At 38.1% G+C, this 13,495-nt stretch overlaps 1 protein-coding gene across 2 annotated transcripts in view; it reads left to right on the top strand.

The window, feature by feature from the left end:
• The first annotated feature begins 2,341 nt into the window (after positions 1–2,341).
• CHST9 (carbohydrate sulfotransferase 9) overlaps positions 2,342–13,495 on the top strand; it is a 267,638-nt gene continuing 256,484 nt past the window's right edge. For both annotated transcript variants that reach the window (XM_079108649.1, XM_079108648.1), the window contains exon 1: positions 2,342–2,550. The gene's annotated coding sequence lies outside the window, so the exon portion shown is untranslated. The remainder of the gene's footprint in view (positions 2,551–13,495) is intronic.

Below are 13,495 nucleotides of genomic sequence, written 5' to 3'. Positions count from 1 at the left end.
GAACGTACCTTGAGATTTGATGTAGAAAGCACTTTTAGGGCCATAATGGTTACTTATCTACACATTAATGGTTCAATGATCCATAAGCTTGATCAGAAAGAGTCCATAGTTAAACGTTTTTAAGAAATTCAAAGAACTAAACAAAATTAACAGCCCAAAGAGCTGAAAAGCGTGCTGTGAACCAATGTCTTAGAAATGATTCACTATGAAAAATTAAATTAGTTTAGCTACAAAATTAAAAGGTGTTATTTTCACATTATAATGTAACTAACTCCTAATCAAATGCCACGAGAAGATGCATGTTGTACAGGTACTTAGAATTAATTTTAGGTAATTTTCTGATCATTTATTCATCACTATTGACTCTAACAAAATTTAATTAACTTAATCATTAGAAATATTTTTCAGGGTTTTGAACAAAAGTCTAGGCATGATTTCTAAGTGTTTGATTTGCTATATGATAAGTAAATAAAGAAAAGAGATTATAAAAGCTAGCAGACCCTATGATGGGCTAGCAATGCCTAGTAGTCCATTGATCATGCAAATTCAATCAGAAATTGACTTGAACATGAGCAGTTTCCCCCCATTAACTACTAAAACTTTTAAAATTTAGAAATAATAGAATCATAATGATATTCTTACTCAATTCCTAGACTTCACAAACGAGAAGACAGGTCACAAAATTTGAATTACTTGCAGCAAACCAGAAGTAGAGTCCAGGTCATCTGAGGCTGGCCTAGATTTCTTCATTGCTCTGGGGTAATGGATATTCACAACTCCAAAAGTACCTAGAACACAGGGAAGCAAGCCAAAAGCAAATGTGCAAATCAGTTAATTCATTCAAGGACACATCAATTACCTATCAGGCATATACGCCAGTTAAATACAGCTCAGGGAGCATTCACTTATATCTTTAAAAGTCATACTTAAGAATTCATTTCAGTATAGTGGTGAATATCTTCTCTGTAAGGAAGACAGACCTTGAATGAAATGTTAACAATAAACCCAACACACGAATTAAAGATAAAAACTCTTGCATAAGTTATTTGCTCATTTTGTAACCAGATTATTTGACTTGTTGTTGAGTTGTAGGAGCTCTTTATATATTCATGATAGTAACACTGTCAGCTATCTAAAGCAATTCAGAGAAGGGAAAAGTAGAATGGTACTCACCAGGGGATAGAAAGGAGGAGGAGGAGAAGCTGTGTGGTGGATGGATAGTTTCAGTCTTACAAGATGAAACAGTTCTAGAGCTTTCTTTTATGAGAACATGAATATATGTAACACTACTAAACTGTACACTTAAGATGGTTAAAATGTTAAATTTTGTGTGGTTTTAACCACAATTTAAAAAACACAAAAAAAGAAAACTGTTGACAGAAAAATAAATCAGGTTCTGTTTCCAAGAAACCAAAATCAGGCAAGTCCTATAATAGTATTTCTTCACTGAACCAAAGTTTGCTACCAACAGACGTGTTATTCCTAAATCATTAGTAACAAGACTCCTGCAAATGTGGAAGGCAAACATTTCAGTTTGATTAACACCAAAATTCTGTTGTAGTAATGAGGTAGGTTTCATTTAATGCTTTTTAAAAGTTTAGTTTTTCTGTTAATTCATAGAAACTGCTTGAATGTGAAAATAAGTAATCAAAGGTTCATTTAATTTTATTTGCCCTAGTTTAGTCAAACTGTAGCTAGCATGATGTTTTGGAACTAATTTTTTTAATCTCAATTAGCTGGGTGTTCTTTAATGATTAAAAATATATCTTAGCCTTCATCTTCACAGACGCCTTGACCACACTGTTCAGCTTGTCGGATTCTGAAAGGCATGACCTGAGAGGTCTACTAGTCTCAAATAGAGAAGCCCATTTGGGGGGCACTCTTGCCTTCCACAAACCTTGTGCTGAACCCACCCACAGTTTTGCATATTTGTTGTGACCTGTGCATACAGACAACACACCTCCCGTGGATGAAGCTAAAGAAATTCTAAGACTTCAGAGTCAGTGTCCTGCTATCACCGACTCACCTATTGACTTGTCTTTCTGAACTGCCTTTCTGGAAAACCTGGGAAGGAATGTAAGACAGTGCAGGAAAGAAGAGCAGAAGGTGAACTAGGAAAGCAGCAGAAGGCAAGCTCTTCCGTGACAGGCAGTGGGGTGGCACTTGAGCAATGGGACAGACCCCGGGCGGGTGGCGAGGACCGGTGGCCTGCGGACGACAAAGGCCGCGCAAAAGCAAGGCTGGGCGGGCAGCTGGCGGCGCGGGAGATGAAAAGCGGGAGGCGGAGCTGCGGGGCGGGCGGGGGCGCGGTTGGCGGCGGGCGAGGAGGCGGCGCCGCAGCCCCAGCCCGGCCGGACCGCGGAGGCCAGGCGCCCGGCTCCGCGCTGCCCCTACTCCCCGCAGCGCGCTCGCTCCAGGCCACCTAACAGCCCGCAGCAGGCAGGCATCCACGAGTTTGCCCCGGAGCGCAGGGAAGTTTTCTGCCGGAGCTCCGCTCCTGCACAAGGAGTACCTGCCGGCGCCGGGCGGCTCCCCTCGACTCCCCGCGAGGTAACCGCGCTGGGGCTGGGGGCTGGGGGACCCGAGGGCCAAGCCTGCCGGGCGCCGCCGCGCACCCGCGGTGGAGCGAACCCTGGGTGGGCGGGAAGTGCATTCGCACCTTTGCAGGTACTTCACCGCTGTGGGGTGAAGGAGGCATCTTTCTTTTCTTTGCTCTCCCCGTCCCGGTATCTCAACCCACTGCCACCCACTTGATTAGGACATGCTGGGTAGGGGTGTTGGTGGCGGGAGAGGAAGGGGGGCGGTCCGAAGACTTGGAGAAGGGCTGATGGGGACAAACTTCGTAGCTACCTGTTCTGGATTCCTGGGTCCCGGCGGGGCACCCAGGACTCCAGGACGCTACCACCAGCCCCCGCGTGGGGCATGCACAGGTTCAACCGGGGACATCAAGTAAGAGGAGCCTGGAGTTTCAGATGCCGGTTTATCCGGTCCTCCAGCGTGTTTGACAGAAAGTGGAGCATCTCTGCCGTGGGGTCTCCTTTGCGTCAGTCCCAAACTCCGCGCGACCTTGCGGAGGCTGCGGGCGAGGTGGGAGGGAAGTTAAGAGGACTCTGAGCTCAGTTTCCAACGTGGTCGGAGCCGAGGGGTTGAAAGGGGCGCTAGGAGGAGGGCTTGTGGAGCGGGTCTCAGAGGATGAATTGCACGGTGGTTTTGTCACTTGCTGCTGCTGTTACTTTCTCACGGTTACCCGCTCCTCTGCCCCGTTTGAACATCCTGCCTATCAGCATGTTTCTGTTGGAAGGCTAAAAGGTGTTACGTTTGATGCCTGTCAGGAGTTATTTCCAACTAAGTTCACAGGTGCTAAGTCTAGAACTGCCGCCCCTCTTCCCTCCCCTCCCGGCAGGTCCGCCCCCGACTCCCTCCCACATACAAACTGTGCCTGAATAATTCCCAGGATTTTGGAAGGAATGACATGTAAATAATATAGCGTGTTTGTGTGACTCCCCCAACCCATTATTCTATCAGATCCAAATCAAGACACTGGGGATGTTTAATAGGACTCTTTTTGGCAGTTTTCTTTCTAGAATATGATCAACCAATGTTTATTTTTCTTCACTTTCACCCCAAACTTTAATGTGTCTCTATACTTTTTTTTTTTTTTTTTTTTTTTTTTTTTTTTTTTTTTTTTTTTTTTTCGTTTCTGTCACTATACCTCTTGGTTTAAAAGACAAGGACTTGCGGACTCACAGACTTTTGAACTCACCAAATACACCAAAATGTAGTGTGACCATATTTAATATTTATCTGTCTCCCTGATTGAGTGGTCTGCCACCTGCCAATGCCAGTACATAATTGCAACACCATATGCCAGTCTACCAAATTGAGGATAAGAAGAATATTATTATTTTCTATGGGCAACAGTAGCCTGGCTACCAAATTTTATTATTGCTCAAAGTGTTGTTAAGAGCTTCAGTCAAAGTGAAATCAGATTAACAGTAAAATTGAAATTCTGTCTGATGCATTCAAACAAAATACAATACCTGGGCACTTATAGTTGACTGGTAATTGAGGGAGAATTAAAATCTTCTCATCACATGGAAAACATTTTGATTGAATATACTAAATAAGAAATACCATACACTGAATGCCTTGAGAAAACAAGGATGTTCTTACTTCATTTAGTTTTTATCTCCTTTGTTACAGTAATGTCCTCCAGAAAATGAACACCTTGCATATAGATGTTGGTATGTACTAACTAAACACCATATTTTGCAATACAGAGGCTTGGTGACAGTCCAAATGCATAAATGTTTTAAATCATTACGAACCATCTGTTCTCTCCCACTCACTTAAAGAACAATATTTTATTTTCACAGGTATCATGATATACATACTCATTTCATACATTTCCATGAACCTCCTGAAGCCTGACATGTTATCTGATGTTGACCTGAGTTTCGCAAGTGTTGGTTTAGCATATAAGCTCCTCTTTTAAGCCTTTCTCCTTTTACTTTCAATCAAAGAAGAAATCAAAAAAGTTTTAAAGCATTTTGCCAAGGCTGAAATATACTCCAGGGAAATCTGATTGCTCCCACTACCTTTTGGTTACCAAGAGAAGCTGAAAATTAGTGAATCTCCAGGCTCCTTCTCATGACATTCTTTCCCTTCCTCCATGGTCACAAGCATAGCATTTGATGTTCTAAAGTAGTGGTTTAAAACCCTTGACTACAGATAGTGCAATTTCCACATGGGCATAACATCTTCCAGGCAGGAATTTTTAAAATGAGAGACTAACTTAATGTTCCAGTCTCCACATTAATATACCTAAGAAATACACATTATTTTCCACACATATTGGCATGTATGAATAACATGGGATATTATATATGAGTGAAATGTTTATCTACAGAGTATTCTTCGTGTCTGTGTTTGGGAGTCTGGGTGAGTTAGTATGTAATCAGCCACTGCTTGTTCATGTCATCATTAAAGAGAAATTTGAGGTTTTGTGTGCCCCCCTCCAAGCAAGAATAATTTCCCATTTGGTGCTGTTTGTTATAACTAGTACTGCAATGTCAGGGTGTTTTTATGGGCTCAAATTACTTTGCATAATAAATGTTGTTCCTTCGGTGCAGCCAGAATGTTAGAACTATACTTTTAATTCAACTCTAGGTACAATGTCCCAAAGTACTTTCATATTTTTGAAGAAAGAGATAATGGTGAGCTTACTAACACTTTGTGAATAACTGATATATACTTGAGGAACATCAAAAACCAAGGACAACTTGGGACTTTATTCCCTGCTATACCACTATATACTGCCTTTGCCTTGAAAATATAAAGATTATCCTAACTTAGAACCAGTATAGCATTGACGAGAATGAATCCAAACCATAGATAATGTTGCAAGTAAAGTTGCCTTTAAAAACTATGGTCTAATTTAAACCTTTGATTCTCGTATAAAATGTATTACATCTTATTTTTCTGTATACTAAAAATGAATTAGTAAGGGGAAACAACCGTGTATAGTAAGCACTCTGAATTATTCATGTTAATGAAAGGAATAGAGGCAAAGATAATCTAAAATCATGGCTATTCAAAAAGTCATTTGTGTTTGTCTTTGGAATGTATTACATGTTTGGTTTGAAAAAAAGATTTTCATTGTTATTGTGGGCAAGTTGCCTTTCTAATTATTTTGTTTTGTTTAGGTTAATTTTTAAATGAGTTAACAAACCTCAAACACCAAAACTCATTTCTGAGGAGGTGGGGCAGATGGGCAACTTGCCCAGAAAAATGAGTTGGGTGGTAGAAGAAAGAAAACCTGGTAGGAAGTCCTTGCAGTAGATATATAGAATTCACAGAAAGATAATCAGGAGTTTATTTTTGTGTATCTATTTAATGGATATGTTTGAAGAATTAGACAGGTTCCTTGAAAATATAAAAGTTCTTTAGTCAAAATTTGAGAGAACTTCAATCCCACTTCACATGAAACAGAGTTTATCAATGTTTTAAGAAATTATTTTAAAACCAAATAGGAATTTACTAATTTTCATACTTACTTTTATATAAAATATTTGAAAACCAATCAGGAACATACTAATTTAAAAATCTTACCACAGAGTTTTGGAGTTTGTTTTTTTTTTCTTCCCAAAGCATGCATATGTGTATGGTGTTAAGTGACATCCCTAAGCCTTATAATGCACTTTTCAAAAGCAGCAGCAGCAAGAAGCCATCTGAATGAGGGGTTTGGTCCATTTGATCTCTGTACCTATGCTTCAAATCAAAAACACATTTCATCAAAGGGAAGCTCTCAAGCATCTATTGTTACCGTGGACCTGGTTAGATAAAATAGTTGAAATTCAGCAAGACTGCCAATTTAACAGATTTCTATTGTGTTTTTCAAAAGCTCTACGGCAAAATTGGTTGTGGATGAAATAGTTACTTGAACAAGAAGCTGATTCACACCACAGCAGTTGCAGTTAAACACCTTGTTTATAGTCAGCATTTAGCTGTATATGGATTGTGTTGATTGGTTGGTTTTGTGTTCTCAGAATTTAGGAAACTTTTGTGTTGAAGGTTAGAGCTACCAAAAGTATATAATTGGAAAGACAAGTAATATCATTTTTACTTCAAGAATCACATCAAAACTCTAACTTTCATAGAAGTAAAGAGAATGGTAATAGAAAAGCAGATGTACCCTTCACAATGAAGATTGTTTTCATTATCAATGTGTTTAATGCTTAAAGGGTAAGGACACTTTTGTTCAAGAAAATTTTCATTTTTTATAAGGCATGGCATTTTTTATAGATTGGACTGGACTGAATATTTAAAAATAAGTATCGTGGTTAGAAACATAAATATTGAGACTCACGGGTTATACTTTATAGACCTTTTTTAAGGGAATTGGTTTCTTCTGATCAGTGCCTCAGTATTAGAATCAGAATTATGCATTTGTTTTTACAGAGCTGGAAAGGACCTTAAAAGTAATTTATTCCAATGTGCTGTTTTACAGTTAAGGAAACAATGAGGGTCCACAGTGATCATGATGAACTGCTAAAGGTCACACTGGTAGTTAGTGGCAAAAACCAGAATTTCATGAACTCCTACCCAGCTAATTTGTAGTAAATTGGGTAGTTAGATATAGATATATGTTGCTGTTCATCACAGTATCAACTAGTAGACAGTAGCCATGATGTGCAATAGTACAGAGGTAAATGCAGATGGCTGGGGTATGCTATCTTCTGTCATACGCTGGAAAGTCACTGGTATCTGGACTGTGGTCCTCAACCTTCAGAGGTTCTGTCCTTTGTTTTAATAACAAATATTTTGTGCTACTTTCTTTAATATCCTGAAATATAATTCATAATTAATGTAATTGCTGAATACATCTGTAATTAAAAGGAGCAATAAAGTTAATTTGTAATAATATGAATTGCACTGTACTGTTTGGGGTGACTTCATTAGAACACAAAATACATACATCAGAGCTTACATGTATGTATATGTACATATATGTATTCAAATTTATTGTATATATATATGTGTGTGAGTGTGTGTGTATGTATACACAATAAGTTTGAATTTGAGACAAATAAAAACATCAGAAGACTTCCATGCAATAAGTACAGGAAAATGAAGGAATGAAGATAGACTAAAGGTATGTTAAACTAATTAGAAACCAGACTTCTTTGTATATGATAACCACAAAAAGAAGATAATGGTAACTGTCTAGGGAAACTTACCAAGTTGAATTCTAGACTGTTAGAGTAGAGAAAGCACAGCGGTATATTTTGCCAGTAAGAGAGTGAATATTATTAAAATATTTCCACCAGAATTCCAAATTAACTTCATGGAGCATTTACATGTTTTTATTTACTAATGTGTATTCGACTTCCAGGAACTCAACAGTTTACCTGCCATGTCATAAATAATAAACAAAACATTTCTAAGATGAAAATTATTGATTTAGTACTGATATTTTCTTATTTATTTTCTATTAATATAACAGTCTATCAATTCTGGAGTTGGGAGATGGAGTACACAAAATGATTCAACTATTCATCACAGCAATCTTATTATAAATTGCTGGATTTTTGGTGGAAGTTCTTATAAAAATTTTAATTATGATGGTGTACCAGATTCTATAGGTTGATATTCACAACAACTTCAGCTCAGTGGGATGTGTGATATTATATTAACTATTTGGGAAAATCCATCATTAAGTAACCCCACCAAAAGCCAGAATCAACCCCCCCCCGGCCTCCGGTAATTTTAATAACTCTGAGTATATACAACCCTTCCTAAAATACTCCCAAGGATGTATGATGCCAGCCCTAATGAGAGCCATCAAGCTAGTGAAACAAGGTATTTATGTAGGTGGAGATTATTTTTCTTCCTCTACCCATCCATCCACATTTCCTTTAGGTGGGTCAACCCCTTTGCCCACTGGTCTCCTGCTTCATTGGAGAACCACAGACTTACTGCCCCCAATCTCAAGCTCCTGTGTGTCATTGTCACCTTTGTAAAAACTCATTTCTTCCAGCCCTGATTTCCCTTAGGAATCTTTTGTGGCTAAATATGAGTTGTGACAAACTAATGTACAAGTGAATTAATATTTCAGTTCTTCCAGGCCTTAATCTTGCTTAAATATGGATCTCCAGAAAGCATTGAAAGCTTTTATATGTAATAAGCTTTCAGGTGAGGGTAGTGTTGCAGTAAAAGGAGTCCCTATGACTCTATTTATTCCACATTATATATAATATGTATATATTACACATTCTAGCCATATGTAAAGCTTTTATAAAGACATTATGCATTCATAATTCACAAATGTATGCATGTTTATGTATATATGTACATGTCATATGTACACATAGGTTCATCATGTTAGACAGAAAAATACAGGAAAGAAGGTGTTATTAAAAGTTTGTATTTTTAGTAACCTTGAAACTTGCTTATGCAAACAAGGAACTGTAGTAGTCCAATATTGGAAGTTACACATAATACATAGTGCTGTATGTTTATAGCAGAGGCCAAAATCTATTACCAACTCAAACTGTTGAATTAGAATTTTATTATATCATTTGGAATACATGTGTCTGTGCTGGCATATTAGAGTCAGGGGTATAGAGAATTTTGTTGTCTATCTTAGAGGTATTTAATGTGAGCACTGTCTGCATCCTAAAGGCATGCCAACATATATTCTCTGCAAAATATATAGTATTTGCAGAGAAATTAGAGAATTTTGAAGATAACTTGTATATACAATATACAGGAGCAAATAGGATATCAGAAACAAGGAGGAACCTGAGAGTAAACCTCAAATTTATTTACAAAGTTCTACTAGACCATGACGCAAGAACTGCTCTTGAGAATGAAGAGTTAATACAAAAGGTCATTTGAGTATTTGCTATAGCAAGTATCTTGAACCTACTGAATTGTAGGAATGTTTAAAAATTGGATTACTTCCCACTCAGACTCTGTTTCCTGTGTCTTTTAGAACATTGTACATCTTATTCTTTTTAAAGAAGAAGTTTTTTGTTGTCAACCTGAGATTGAAGTCATAGTATGGCTGGACATGTGTATGTGTATGTGAATAAGCATTGGCTTTGACCCTGACCCTGGATTCTCTACATAGATGGTCACATTTCACCCAATCAGGAGAAGCAGGGCAGCTTTTCCTGCAATGGAGACGCAGCAATTGTACAGAGCACAATTTGCTCTATGATTGTTTTGCTGTCTGTGGTTCATCCTTCCTGGAAGTTTTTGGTCAATTGAATGGCCCCACATTCAACCTAAGGCTGACCCCTAACTTTATTTGATCTACTTTTGTTACAGTTTCTAATACGAGTGTAGCGGTGCAAAGGGAATTGAGAGAAGATGAGATTGAGGTTGTTGGATGGTGGAGGTGATAAGGAGAATAAGAAGCCGCTTTCATTTGAGCACCACAAAGATCTATAGAGGCAATGAAATTTTATTGGACTGCTTTTTCTTGTTCTGGTTTTTATTTATATATGGAAGAGAGGCAAAGATTATGAAAGTAAAAGCCCTCCTTCCTCTTCGTACTATTAACTGCTCTACACAAGAAAACCTTGTTCGTCAGAATAAAAATGTATGACACCTTCTGGCCATAGGGACTCCTTTTACCGCAGAACTTCAGTGCACCCTCACCTGAAATCCAAACTCTGAAGAACCAAGATAACAAACAGAAAAATATACCAGTTCACATGACAAAAGAAATTTCTGAAGTTTCTATTAGTTCTGTATCAAAATGGGAACAACTCTGTCAATTCAAAGACTATAATATTTATTTTTCCATCAGTTTCAGAAGCAAGAAGCCCCAAATTCCACTTAGCTTTGTAGTCATTTCTATTGTTCTCTCTCTCTCTCTCTTTCTCTCTCTCTCTCTCTTTAATCACACAGGTAATTAAAACTGTGGCAGCCTACCTTATGTAAATATTGTCTGTGAAGATTAAGGTAAAATGATGGCATTGATTATATACTTAAAAATAAATTTCAAAATTAAAACAGAGGCAAAATTTGTTAGAAACATTAAATATTTTTTCCCACAGCATTCTGTGAACAGGAAGTTAAAAGAACAGTAATTTATTTCTCCTCGAAAGATCAGTTTCTCAATTATTAAAAAAATTGCTTAGGTGTTAGTGACATTTTTGGACTAAAAAACAATATCTACCAGTACCCATTTACCTTCTAACATTGACACTTCATTATCAATTAGGAATGTTTATTCAGGGAATAAGTTTCCATTACTCTGGCGGGGCCAGCATTTAGTTGTATGCACTGCGAGTCTTTCTGGTTGTTTGTAGTGGGAGCCCAAGTCATACCAATGGTTAAATAGTTTAAATTCTGATACTATGACGAACACTTTTGCAACTTCAGCCTATATATATGTACACACACACACTTATGTGCCACTTGCTGAAAAGTCTAGCAAAGTCTTTTTTTCAGATTTTGCATGTCAGGGAATTATAACAGTGTGTAGAATAGAAATGAATTTGCAAATCACTCAGTTCCCAAGTACCAAAGATTGTTTACGTAGTACCTCAGAATTTTGGCTTACCTTGAGTTTTCTGGCCATACAGACATCAAGTGCTACCTGTTACCAAAAGCTCAGTCCTTATCCCTGATGCCAATTCATGTCAATTTAATAATGAAGACACAGTTTTGAGAAAAAGGATAAAGAAGGTTTATTGCTTGGCTAGCAAAGTAGAAGCACAGGGCCTCCAGTCGCAGAAGCTGTTTCTGCCCAAAAGGGAGAACAGAGGGCTTTCAAAGAAGCTCTTCAGAAGCTACATTTCAGGTGTGCCCTGATGGTGTGTTGAAATTCACTTGTTAATTTGGGAGAGAGTCACTTCCAGATCTTCTGGTGACATCTCTTTCTGTGGTGGGTGTGTGCTCAAGGACAGCTAACATGACCGTAGGATGGGAAAAGGTCATCGTGTTTCCTGTCCCCAGGTCATGAAGCGGGAGAGGGAGAACAGGAAAAGAAATGTGTTCCTTTGCAAATAAGCAGTAAGGCCTATATTCAAAAGGCAAAGTGGACGACTGTTACATTCCCAGTAAGAATTGCTTGAAATTGTGAGCATATATGTAATGTAGAACACTCCAAAAATTAATTACAGCTCAGAAAATCCCTCTAAGTTCCCCATTTAGGTACTTGCCATTTCTTCATGTCTGTCTTAAGGAAACATCAAGTGAACTGTGTCAGAATCCAACTAGGGACCTCTTCCCATCGTACTCCAAGTCTCCAGGTTTCCCAGAGCCCAGTCTGAGTTTTAGTCTTGCCATTCCCTTTCCTTCAACCCTATAAGTTCTTCCATATGTCTTTCATTTTTGCCTCCAAAGTGCATGACAAATGTGCCTCTGCCATGGCCCAAGTCTACATTTTAGCTTCCTTTGTGTAGGTAACCATGGCAGCTCCATGCCTCATTTGGCATTGCTCCATCTCCACATCCACCCTCCCAAACGCTGCCAAAGGCGACTTTTCACAATGCAAGCAAACTCACTATCACCCCTCCAACTCCACACACCCCTTTTGTGAATTACCATTGCTCTGTTCAAGGCAAAGTCTAAAACTGTGCACCTGGTTCCTCAAAACCCAGGGAGGTCAGGCTTTGCCAGTCTCATTTCTTGGCTGATCCCCTTCTCCCTCTGCTTTAGATGGCTGGCTAACTTCCATTTGTTCTAACTACCAGGCTCTCTCCCATCCCCACAAACCCATTAACACTTGGAAAATAAGAACTCAAATGTCAGTTCCTCAAATGAGCCATCTCTTCCCCACTAAATAGAATCAAATGCCCTTATCATAAACACACACACATATATATTTGCATGCGTAAATATGTACAAGTTTATGTATCCATATCCTTCACTACACTTAGAAGAGTTGTAAAATTACATTTATTTGTGTAATTATTTAATTAGCCACTTAGATAGGGACCCATCTAGTTTTGATGGTCCTTGTATTCCTAGTAAATGCTGAAGTACCTACCTCAAGGATGGAGTGTACTATTTCTTCAATAAGTGTTGGATGAACTTGTTTTTCTTTAGCCCTCTGTGTGTGTGTGCAGAAATATAGACTGCACACGTTCATATTCTAAATGAAAAATAAATAATAAATGCCAGCTATGAGGCTTCACTTTTTTCTTTGTGACCTCCCCCAAATATCATGCTTCCTTCTCAACAGTTCAGAAGTAACTTAAATAATATCATATTTACTTAGAAAATGAGGTTGGTCTGTTGAATTTCCTACTCTCCTCCAAAATAAATAAATTCCTAGGCATGCATTTTTATTATTTCCTCTATCATGAAATTGTTGATAATTTCGGGATTTTTGAAAGGTTTTACTTTGAAAAGGGTTTATGCTGTCTTGCGTGTACACATTTCAGCATGAAGCAGTGATTTAAGCTGTGCCCATATTGGAGGAAAGAGAAAAACAAATCCTCTGACTTGCTATCCACATGACCCTCATATGAAGATAAAGGAGATAAAGGTGAACAAAAATTTAAGAATAAATATGTGAAGTTGAAAGAGTAATGTAAAAATATATTATAATTTAAAGGTTCACATATTTAAGAATAACATGAAGGCTTCACACAAGGACTAAAATTGTTAAGGAAGAGATCTATAGATTGACAGGCACTTATTCTGTTTTAAGAACTATGCTAATATTTGTGCCTAAGTTCAAATTGCTGCATTAAAACTGAGCTGGGTTGCCTTCCTTTTAATTTAAGACTATCTTGCTTCAACTAATTTAGGGGACATTGATAATCCTGGATTACCCTGTGCCAGAAATCAAGGAATTGCTCAAAAACTGATGGGGACATATCAGAGGGACATAAGATCCAGATTTAAGGGACTCTTGGTGGCCAAATTTGGGATTTTGTGAACATAAAAGGTAATGGATTATAGTACACTAAATAAGAAAAAAATCCACATGCCAATGGTGTGTATATGTGCAAATAGGGTACGTAGGAGA

The sequence above is a fragment of the Sciurus vulgaris genome (genome assembly GCF_902686455.1).
Source record: "Sciurus vulgaris genome assembly, chromosome: 13".
Taxonomy (NCBI): Eukaryota; Metazoa; Chordata; class Mammalia; order Rodentia; family Sciuridae; genus Sciurus; species Sciurus vulgaris.
Note: the sequence above shows the minus strand (reverse complement) of the source record. Positions and strands in the feature narration are given on the sequence as shown.